This window comes from Dasypus novemcinctus, chromosome 6 (assembly GCF_030445035.2).
Source record: "Dasypus novemcinctus isolate mDasNov1 chromosome 6, mDasNov1.1.hap2, whole genome shotgun sequence".
In the NCBI taxonomy this organism is placed as follows: Eukaryota; Metazoa; Chordata; class Mammalia; order Cingulata; family Dasypodidae; genus Dasypus; species Dasypus novemcinctus.
Window position 1 is genome coordinate 109,640,670 of NC_080678.1, and position 12,011 is coordinate 109,652,680.

Below are 12,011 nucleotides of genomic sequence, written 5' to 3' on the forward strand. Positions count from 1 at the left end.
TTCTGTCAGCTTCTTTAAAATATATTCAATTATATAAAGTAAAAAAATAACACATTTTTGCATCTGTAACATATATGGCTGTACCATATATAACAATAGAAGCACAAAAAAAGAAAGATGAAATAGAGCTTTGCTCTATAGAAGCAATATTATATAGAAGCTATAGCTCACTGGAATTAACTTAGTAGAAATCTTATATAGAGTTTTGATAAGTTAAGAGATATATAGTAAGCCTCAAAGCAACCACAAAGAAAAGAACAATAGTGAAACATCATTAAAAGAATTAAAATATTATACTTAGAAAACATTCAGTGAATGCAAAGAAAGCTTAAAAAGGGAATATGGAATAAAAGACACAGATACATAGAAAACAAAAAGTAAAATGGCAGATGTATATTCAAATATATAATTAATGACTTTCAAGTGACTAGATTTGACAACCAAATAAATAGGCAGAGATTGTCAGCATGGATGAAACAAAAAGGAAGATAAAACTATATGCTATCTGCAGTAGTATACTGTGAATTCTAAGATACAAATAGGTTGAAAGTAAAAGGATGGGAAAAGATACTAATATATCATCCAAAACCACAAGCACAAGGAATCTGGAAGAAAAAAAAAGATTATGAAAAATATTGCCAGAAATAGAGAGGGACGTTTTATAATGATAAAATGCTTGATCTATCAGGAATATATACAAATTATAAACATATATGCACCTAAAATAGAGCCCAAAAATACAATAAGGAAAAAAAGCAAAGAATTAAAAGGAAAAATCGAAATTTCAACAATAATTAGAGACTTCAATACCATTTTCAAAAATGGATAGAATGACTAGAATGATCAACAATGAAACATAATACTCAAACAATAAATTAAATTGACTAAGAGGCATCTACAGAACATTTGACTCAACAATAGCAGAATGCACATTCTTCTCAAGTGTACATGGAACTTTCTCAAAGATAGGCCATATTCTAAGCTATGGATTAAGGCTTAATACATTCAAATGGATTTAAGTCATACAAAGAATGTTCTCAGGCTACAATGGAATAAAATTAGAAATTAAAAGCAGAAAGAAAATTGGAAAATTCACAAATAAGGGTAAATTAAAACAATGAAAATGACTCAAGGACAAATAGAAAATTTGAATGGGTCTATCACAAGTGAAGGGATTAAATTAGTAATTTAAAAAATACCCATAAAAATTAACCTCACCCGGATGGCTCCATTGCTGATTTCTAACCAATGCTTAAAGACAAATAAATCAAGCCCTTCACAAATATTTCAAAATAACAAAAGATGAAGAAACACTTCCAATTCATTCTATGAAGACAAAATTATCCTAACACCAAAACCAGACAAAAATACCATATGAAAAGAAAACTATAGACAAATATCTCTAATGAACACAGAGGCAAAAATCCTCACTCAACAAAATGCTAGCAATCCCAATACAGCAACACACTACAAAAGATACTTTGGCCAAGTGGGATTTATCCCAGGAATGCATGGTTGGTTTGATACCAGAAATCAAATAATGTAGTACACTATTATCATCTCAATAGATGCAGAAAAAAAATGTGACAAAATGTAGCACCTGTTTATGAGGAAAACACTCAACAACCAAGGAATTGAAGGGAATTTCCTCAACCTGGTAAAGGGCATCTACAAAGAACCCATGGTAAAAGACTGAATAATTTCTAAGATGAGGAACACAGCAAGGGTATCTTCTCTCACCACTTCTACTCAACATTGCACTAGAGATTCTAACCAAGGCAATTAGGCAAGACAATGAAATAAAAGGCAACCAGATAAGAAAGAAGGAAGTAAAACCATCTCCCTTTATAGACGACATGATCTTGAATATAGAAAATCCTAAAGAATCCACTAAAACCTATTATAACAAATGAATTCAGTAAGTTTGCAAGATACAAGCCCAAGAGACAAAAATTACTTGATTTTGTATGTTAGCAATGAACAACCCAAAAATGGAAATAAGAAAAAAATTCCATTACAATAGGAACAAATTGAATAAAATACATAGGAACATATTTACCAAAAGAAGTGCAAAACATATGCTCTGAAAACTAGAAAACAATGTTTAAAGAAATTAAAGATGACCTAAATAAATGGAAACACATCCCCTTATCATGAAACAGAAGAATAAATATTGTTAAGACAATATTTCTCCCCCAAATGATCTACAGATTCGATGTAATCTCTATCAAAATCCCAGCTGCTCTTTGTGCAGAAACGGGCAAACTGATCTTAAATTTCATATGGAAATACAAGGGAGACAGAGTAAGCAAAACAATTTTGAAAAAGAACAAAGTTGGAGAACTCACACTTGATGATTTCAAAACTTTCTACAAAGCTGCAAAAACCAAGACAATGATACTGGCAGAAGATCTAAGTCTACATCAATGGAACATTACAGAAAGTGGAGAAATAAACTCTCACTTTTATGCTAAATTGATTTTCAATAAGGGTGATATGGCAATTCAATGTTGAAAGAATTGTGTTTTCAACAAATGGTGCTGGGACAACTGCAGATCCACATGCAAAAGAATGAAATTATCTTCATTCACACCATAAGTAAAATTCTACTCTAAATGAAACAAAGACCTAAATGTAAGAGCTGCAACCTTAGAAGAAAACATATGCACAAATCTTCATGATCTTGAATTAAGCAATGGTGTCTCCATTATGGCACTGAAAGAACAATCAACCAAAGGAAAAAAAATAGGACTTCATGAAAATTAAAAGCTTCTCTGTTCTACATCAAAGGACACTATCAAGAAAGTGAACATACAACCAGCATTATGGGAGAAAATATTTACCAATCATACATTTGATTAATAACATATCTATAATATATAAAAACTCACACAAATTAATAAAAAGATAAATAACCCAATTACAAAAGGGCAAGAAAGCTCAACAGACACTTCTCCAAAGGATATATAAATGGACAGGGAAGCATACTAGACCCAATGGATAGAGCGTCCACCTACCACATGGAAAGTCTGGTCCAAACCCCAGGCCTCCTTGACCCATGTGGAGCTGGCCCATGCGCAAGGCTGATGCACGCAGGGAGTGCCGTGCCACGCAGAGGTGTCCCTCGTGTAGGGGAGCCCCACGCGCAAGGAGTGTGCCCCGTAAGGAGAGTCACCCAGCGCAAAAAAAGTGCAGCCTGCCCAAGCATGGCGTGGCACACTCAGAGAGCTGAGACAGTAAGATGATGCAACAAAAAGAAACACAGATTCCTGGTGCCGCTGACAAGGATAGAAGTGGTCATAGAAGAACACACAGTGAATGGACACAGAGAGCAGACAACTGGGGGGGGAGGGGAGAGAAATAAATAAAAAATAAATCTTTAAATGGTCAATAAGCACATGAAAATATACTCAACATCACTAGTCATTAGGGAAATGTTAAATCAAAACCACAATTAGACACCATTTCATATCCACTATGATGGCTAGAATGTGGGTGATGGCTGCACAATCTTGCAACTGTTATTAATACTACTGAGTTGTACACTTGAACATGGTCAAAATGCAAAATTTCAAGTTCTATATATGCTACTACAAAAAAAAATTTTTTTTCTTTTGAGATACCAGTACTGGGGATTGCACTCAGGACCACTGGGCCACATGGTCTCCCTGAGCTTCGCTTGTTTGCTTATTATTTTGTTTGTTTGTTTTTTTTGTTCCTGGGAGGCACCAGAGCCCAGCCCTAGACCTCCTGTGTGGGAGGCAGGCACCTAACCACTTGAGCCACATTTGCTCCCCCCAAAAAAGAATTTTTTTAAAAGAACAGATAACAACCGTTAGGATGTGAATAAATCAGAATCCTTATACTCCTGCTGGTAGAAATGAAAGGTTAGTGCAGCCACTGTGGAAAACAGTAAAGCAGTTCCTCAAAAGGTTAAACATGAAGCATCCGCATGACAAAGAAATTTCACTCCAAAGTATATACCCAAGAGAAATTAAAACAAATGTCCATGCAAAAACTTGTCATGTTCAGAGTAACATTAATAGTCAAAAGTAAAATAACCCAAATGTTCATCAACTTATGAATGAATAATTAAAATGTGGTATATCCACACAATGGAATATTATTCAGCCATAAAAGGGAACGAAGAGATGATGCACGTTACAAAATGAATAAACTTTGAGAACATTATGCTAAGTGAAAGCCAGACATAAAATACCACTTATTGTATGATCCCAATTATACAAAATGTTAAGACGAGGCAAATCTATGGTGACAGAAAGTAGATTCATGATGGCCTACAGCTGGGGGAGTTGGGAAGCATTGAGGAGTGACTGCTAATGGGTACTGGGAGGTTTGAGGGGATGAACGTGTTTTAGAAGTGTTTGTGGTGACACAACTGACTTTAAATGGGTTTCCTCAATTTTCTTCTACCTAACCTCATGTTAAAATCACTCACTGATGAAAAAGCATGCTTTAAATGCTAGTTTTACACAGTTACATACTGAAATACATTTACACAAGAATACTAGTATATTAGATATATTTACACTAAAAAGGCCATCCCTGTATCATCCAAACCACATTCTCCGTACCCTGGGAGCACTGCATCATTTCTTTGGACCATAAAGATGGAAAAGAAGAGCAGGCGGAGGCTCCCAGGGCCCCGCTACCCAGACCACAGGTAGGAAGGCACAGCTGCCTCCAGGGGACTCCCGGTGCCCCCACATCCTCCTGACCATCTCTCAACACCTTTACTTATGGCCCTCCCTGGATTTCCCAGAAGCTGCCTCTCCTAAGGGTCTGGGCTGGCCAATCAGCGCGCCCCGTCCTCCTGGCCACAGTGATTGGCTCAGGGATAGTCAGGTGATCCAAGTCAGCCAATGGCAGGTGAGGAGACGTTTGCGGAGGCTTCTGGGAAGGAAGCTCCCTCACTCGGGACCCGTTTTCCTGCTCCCGGGGCGCGTGGTCGGGCAGAGGCCTGGGGCTGCTGCTGCCTCGGTGCAGGCGGAGTGCGGCCAGAGGGGATGGCGGCCAGGAACCACCGAGAAGCCCATCCAGGTGGGGAGATGGGGAGGGCGGCAGAGAGGGCACAGGGTGGTTAAGCCCAGGGAGCCAGACGTGCCTGATGCCCGGGATGCAAACGTGCGCGCGTCGGGCACGTTTGAGGCAGACTGTAACTATATTCACACACCCACACATACTAACACAGTCATACACACAAACTAACATGTACTCACATACATAACACAGCTACTGACACACATACTAACATGTTCGCACATACTAACACATGTACACACATTAACATGTACTTACAATACACACACATATCCTAACATGCTCACATAACAACATGCTAACATACTCACACATACATACTGACATATATATACATATAAACATGCTCATTCACAAATACAGTCACACATACACATATATTAGCATACATACTAACATACACACTCACATATATACTAACATACTCATGCTTACATCATCTTTCCCTATTGCAAGAGCCACCAATTGTAAAAATAACAGTTCTTTAGTCCTCCTAATTCTAGTTGAATTCCTTTCATCTCCAAGAAAGCCTTTCTTCATCTTTCCCTTTGTTCAGATATTAACTTCTTGAGAGCATGTTTTCCAGTGACCAAATCCATCATAATAACTTAACTGGTTATTCAGAGTTTCTCTACATCTTGGGCTCTACAGAAAGGGCTCGGTCTCTCTGGACTCACTGTTCCCTTGCCACCCCACCCGCTTTGTTCTCTTTAGCTGCATTTCAGCAAAATATATGACATACAATGTATTATTCTCTTTGGCTTAGTTTTCCATTTCCTTTTCCATGTCCAAATTCACTCCTCCACTCATTTTATCCTTTTCCACCAAAATACTACCATCATTACCCTCCTCTTATTTCTGGTACCAGCTTTAACAAAGTATTATACTTTTATCTTTGTTATCCATATTGAATTACCCTAATTTCTTTATCTTCTCAATAGCGAACTAATTCTCTCTCTTTTCTTCTTCAGTCAGCCTACTTGAGACTGAAACCTAGGATTATCACTAACTAAATGGGGGGCTGTGAGCCAAGGTCCTTAACCTCTTGGCCTCCGTCTCGTCATAAATTGATCTCCTGTGTATAAACTACTTTTCACAAGGCCTGGCACAGAGTAAGGCTCAAGGACTATTTACTATTATTTTGACTATACGCATCAACTCTTTACTTATAAGTTAAAGAACCCCACCGAAGCTTTAAAAAAGAGGATTTTTCAGACTAATGTAGGGGGTTCTGATCAATCCTAAGGCTAGAAAGCAGTAAAACCTCAAGAATCTGGAACGAGGAAATAGAAGGGATTTTACCTGTTGCAACTGCAACTACAGTGAAAGACTAATTTTACATCCTAGGAGAGACTGATTGGTCCAGCTCATGGGGTTAACTGTCCAATCAGTTAACACCGAGGGAATGGGCCACGTGATATGAACATGGCTGCCAGCAGCCCTCCCACATGCACCAGGGAGGGGAAGGGAAAGGGAGATGAGGAAGCAATTCTCAAACACACGAAAAAAGGGAAGAAAGGTAAGCACCTCAAGCTGGGAAGAAGGCCAGAGGAGTCTACCACAGTGATAAAATTAAGCAAACAAGGTTTTCAAACTGCTTTCTCATTAGTAATGACCGATACCACATTTGTATTCAAACAAGCCAAGAATCACCCAAGCAGTATTTTCTGCAAGCATTATTTAGTGGTCATTTAGTTGTCCTTTGTACAGTTTCTCTCAATTTCTCATTCGAGGTAAGAACTGCCTCTTCCCTCACCTCCAACAGTTCTACACACAAACTCTGCCCTTGCAGAATGAAGGGGCCTGAGGCTTGGGAGTCTATAGGTCATCCATCACAGTCCCCTACATGGAACCTGAGTCTATGACAATTCACTCAGCCATGATTCTGAGAACAAAACTTCCTCACTAAGTGCCAGGCATTACACTACAGAGACCTTTTCTCTAGTCACAAGCAAAGATGTCAGAATTTATTTCCAAAAGGAAAAGTCCCCCAACAGGAACTGCACTTCTTGGATGTCCATGTCCCACTATGTCACAAGGGCATGTGGCAGGATGAAAAGCGTGCCCTGCAAGCTCTTTTCCAAACAAATTGTACACTATGTCCTTTCAAATTCTGCTGTGGGACATGTAACAATAAATACCCAAAGACCAAATATGAACTGTCCCTTTAATGCATTGAACATAGTGGGAATTCATTCAGTGCTGCATTGAAAAATCAGTTCACTGAATGAATGAATGAACAAACAAAGGACTTCATGCCCACACCAGGCTAGATGCAGTGGATGCAGATGTGAACAGTGGAGGGGGCGGCCACATTCTGCCATGATGGAAAAATGATAACAAACAGACAAGTCAACAAACAAGTCAAAACTAAGCCAGAGGTAAATGCTCTGAAGGAAATAAAGCATGGGAATGGGATGGAGAGAAGCAGGGCAGGATGTGGTCAGAGGTGAAGGAAGATGGACTTATGATGACAGGAAGGTTCTATTTCTGCTGAATCTTTTCAAATAACTGGTCTCCTATTTCCTACTTGTCTCCACTTAAGTATTCCATTGATTTTTGTTTTATGGAAGGAGATTCTTTAAGGACTCTTTCTTTCCTTTAATCCGTCCCTCACACTGTTGCCCAAAATCACATCTGTCTTCAGTTAATGTTCTAAAATAATCCACCAATCAAAAGCCTCTTGAATGACCTTAGACTAAAATGCCAAGTTCTTGGATTAGCTGAAATGGTTATTACAGTTCAGCCCTGCCTGTCCTTCTCACCCTCTACCCTATCCCCACCATCTCTGCTGGGACCATGCTGCTCCTTGTGCAGGGAGGATATTTCTTTTCTTTAACTGTCTGGGCATTTGGCAAATTTGAATTCTCCATCCCCTTCTCTTCTGAAGTCCTTGAAAGGAAAGGACAACCTGGTGGATTTTGAGAGCTCCTCCTAATCCATTTCTTTAAAAAAATATAAAAGCGTTCTTGGATTTAATATTTATTGTTAATATATAATGTAAGTGTCTAGGATTGTGATATAGGAGAAAGACAAGAAGGGAAAGATATGGTCCCTGATTGGTGATGCTGATGTTGTTATATAATATGCATCAATAGGATTAAAGGAGAATTTTCCTTGCAGTTTTAAGGCAGAAATCATAAATATTTATCTGCATGAGATAAGCAGGCAAAGCACCTCCAACCCTTTCTGAGCAATGAGGAAACTGGAGCCGGATGTGCCAAGTGCTCACCAGGGACACACAGCATCAAGGTGGCAAAACAAGGGTTGAAGCATGGCCTTGTGACACCCAGTCTCATGTTCATGTTTGTGTTTTTCTCTTCAATTGGAAATTCCAAATTTTTAATACGAAAACAATTAAGCAGACAGTTTAAGACCAAGTCATAATCATAACGGTGATCATTAACAAGTGTTGGTTACATTTTTTGTGCCAGACCTTCTACCATGCATTTTATTTTATTTTAAAGATTTATTTATTTATTTCTCTCCCCCCCCACCCCAGTTGTCTGTTCTCTGTGTCTATTTGCTGTGTCGTCTTTGTCCGCTTCTGTTGTTGTCAGCGGCACGGTAATCTGTGTTTCTTTTTGTTGCGTCATCTTGCTGTGTCAGCTCTCTGTGTGTGCAGTGTCATTCCTGGGCAGGCTGCACTTTATTTTGCACTGGGCAGCTCTCCTTACGGGGCGCACTCCTTGTGCATGGGGCTCCCCTACGCGGGGGACACCCCTGCATGGCAGGGCACTCCTTGCGCGCATCAGCACTGTGCATGGGCCAGCTCCACACGGGTTAAGGAGGCCCGGGGTTTGAACTGTGGACCTCCCATGTGGTAGACGGATGCCCTAACTACTGGGCCAAGTCCGCCGCCACCATGTCTTTTAAATACGTATAAACTGTTTTATTTGTTCTATATTATTTGTATTAACTCACTTATGAAACCAGAATACTCTTGTCCAATGTGCTTGGCCCAGGTCTCTCATCCCAGCCATCACTGTTGTTCAAGGACTAGAATCAGAACTGGCAGAGCTGCAAGCTCTCAGTAGTGTCTTATCGCCTTAGACTGTCCATTAAGGCTAGAGAGCACAGCACTCGGTGAGTGGCCGCAGACACAGACGCTCTCAGCACGTGGCTGTCTGCTGCTCTTTGTGCAACTGTGCTCATGTGAAGAGCGACTCAGATGGTAACACAAATATTTACTGACTGTTAGACACAAAGGTTGAGAGGCAACAATTATCTTCATCTCTGTTGGAAATGAGTGTCCTGGGGGAGGTGTGGGTGAAACCCTTGATGACAGCAGCAGCTGAGGGTCTGGAGACTGAAAAGATGGCCGTACAAAGTGGTGCCTGGGGGCTGGGGCCTTCCATTTTAAAAGGGGGGCTTGGAACACTGGGCTTTAGAGGTGGTTGAAACTATACAGAAACATTTGGGAGAGGGGCTCTTTAGGAAAGCTAACCAAACCCTGTAAGAAAATCAAAAGAAGTATGTTGAAATCTGAGATTTTATCTTAGTATTTTAAGTTAATCCTTAAATCATGGCACTGTTTATATGGCCAATTAATCCAACAGCCAGCAGTTTAGAACAGGGGTTCTTAACAAGGGGTCTGTGAGCTTGAATTGAAATTCAAAAAAACATTATTCTTGTGGGGACATGTTGGTGTGGGTGTGATATATTTATTAAATAATACATGGTAGAGTGTGGACTTCGTATGGAGTCTGTGGTTTTCACCTGACTGGCAAAGGGGTCCGTGGAACAAAAAAAAATTAAGAACCCCTCGTTTAGAAGATATAATCAGAAAAGAATGACTAAATTAAGTATAAGACTAGAAACTGTCTTTCACTGCTGGAAGCACATCTCACTTCACAATGGAACAGGAGACAGGTCTGTCTGTTTAATAGGCGAGCTGCGCCATCCACACCATCCACTTCCTTAGAGATCATGCTTTGTTCTTTCAGCTGAGATAGAATTCCTATTTCTACCAGCTGCGAAAGGCAGCATTGCTTTCTGAAATCCTTGCTGGCCTGGTGGCACACCTCAATACAAAGCCCATGGGGCACTCAGGCTAAGTTCTCTGCTCAGAAGATCTCTCTCATCTATGCCTGTTACGTCTCTATTGGGGCAAATAGGAAAATTGGAGGGAAAAGGAGTTTACATTCTTTGTGGGTTTTATTATGTTCACTAGTTCCTAACACACAAGTGAATTTCTCTGTGTACACCTGTAATGTTTAAGAGAAAAAGAGGGCACCTGTTCACCTGTGGCAGTTAATAATCACTACCTCTCAGCATCTGCTAAAATCACATCAATATGCAGCAATTCCAGAGCAGGGGGAGAAAGCCTGGCCCTGAAATAAGCAGCCTCACCACTCCATGGGACCACACCACGTGAAACTGGTCCTCTCTTTACTGCAGTGCTTGAGGGCACTGGCACAGGGCACGAGCTGCCTGAGCTGGACCCCCAGTCCTGGCCATCCGAGGCAGCTGAGCCTGGAATGTTATCTAACCTCCCTGTGCAGCTGTCTGCTCATCTATAAAAAGGGGATTCTAACAGTCCTTATGGAACTGACACATGGGAATAGCTTAATAAATATTAGCTTTTGTCACATACAAAGCCTGTCTCTGGGGCTTATCTTTAAGAGCAAATTCCCCAGGCACCATAGAGAGGGGTGCTGAGTCAGAACTGGACCCATGTCCAGCAGGCCTGCCTCTTCCAGGGGCAGGGGCGTCATCTTCAGGCACCAGTGAGCTCCCCCACTAGACACATTCCCTGGCTACGCAGAGTGCACCTGCTCGGCTCCAGGCCCAGGGCTCTGGAGGTCAGGAAGGGCACAGTCCCTCCACCACAGAGCTGCCAGTAGGTCGAAGGTGACACAACACACCTCCAGCATGGGCCTCCAACAGCATTTGTTCAATGAATGCAAGCAGGACACAACTGAGTGGAAAGAGGTGGAAGCGTAGGGAAGACAGAGCTGCATGGAGTGTAGTTTCCTCCTGGTGGGGAGGATGTCACCCATTCATTCTTCAGGTTTGTGTTGCCTGCACTTCCTCCACTGTGGGAGGCGCTGAAGCTGGGAGAGGTCAATTAGGCGAGCCTGCTGCCCTGGGGAGCTCATTTATCACTCCAAACAACCCTGGGACAGAATATTTTGCTTGTGATATTGTTGCTATTAAACAACCAAAGATATTTCAAGTTTCACTGCAATTGAAATGTGCAAACCTACACCCTTGCTAATGGTGCAAATGAGAAGCCATAAAACTGAAATGCAAGTTTGCTTGCTGCCCTACCACCCCCTAAGAAGGGTGCCAAGAATAAAAGCTATTCCTATAGTGTTCCAGAGTAAACCCGCTCTCATCCTCTAAAGGGCCGTGCACGCTCCAACCTGGCAGTGCCCACCGAACGCACAGCCAAGATCCCAGCATTGTCTTCCGTCCAAACAGGAGGTTCAAGGAAGTGATGGCAGGTTGCGCTGTGTTACTTTTGGATGTTGTTTTTAGAGGTTTTTGACGTTCCTGCATCCGACAAATACTCACTGAGCACCCACCGTGTGCCCCGCTGTGTTCAAGGTGAAGGAGACTCAGCAGTGGGCAAGGGAGACGGAGTCCCTGCCCTGCTGGCGCGGCCTGCCTCAGCCCTGCTCTCTGATTTTTTCCTCTTTAGACCCACTCACCAGCTATGTGATGTCAGGACAAGAGAAGGGTATGAAGACACGCCCACTATTAGGCTAGATTCAGTCACCGCCCTGCATTCAATATGAAGTGCAGACACTTAGCACACACGAGAACCCCCCAGGTAAGGAGCAGAAGCAGCGCCATGGGGCCAGCTGCCTCTGGCTCCATTTCCCTGCAGGCGGTGGGCAACAGTCAAGGACCCACCCAGGAGGAGGAGGGTTGTGCCAGATCGAAGGAGCCTGATTTATTGCTGTATTTTTAAAAATCCTTTTGTCACTGTTCAAGAGACACTG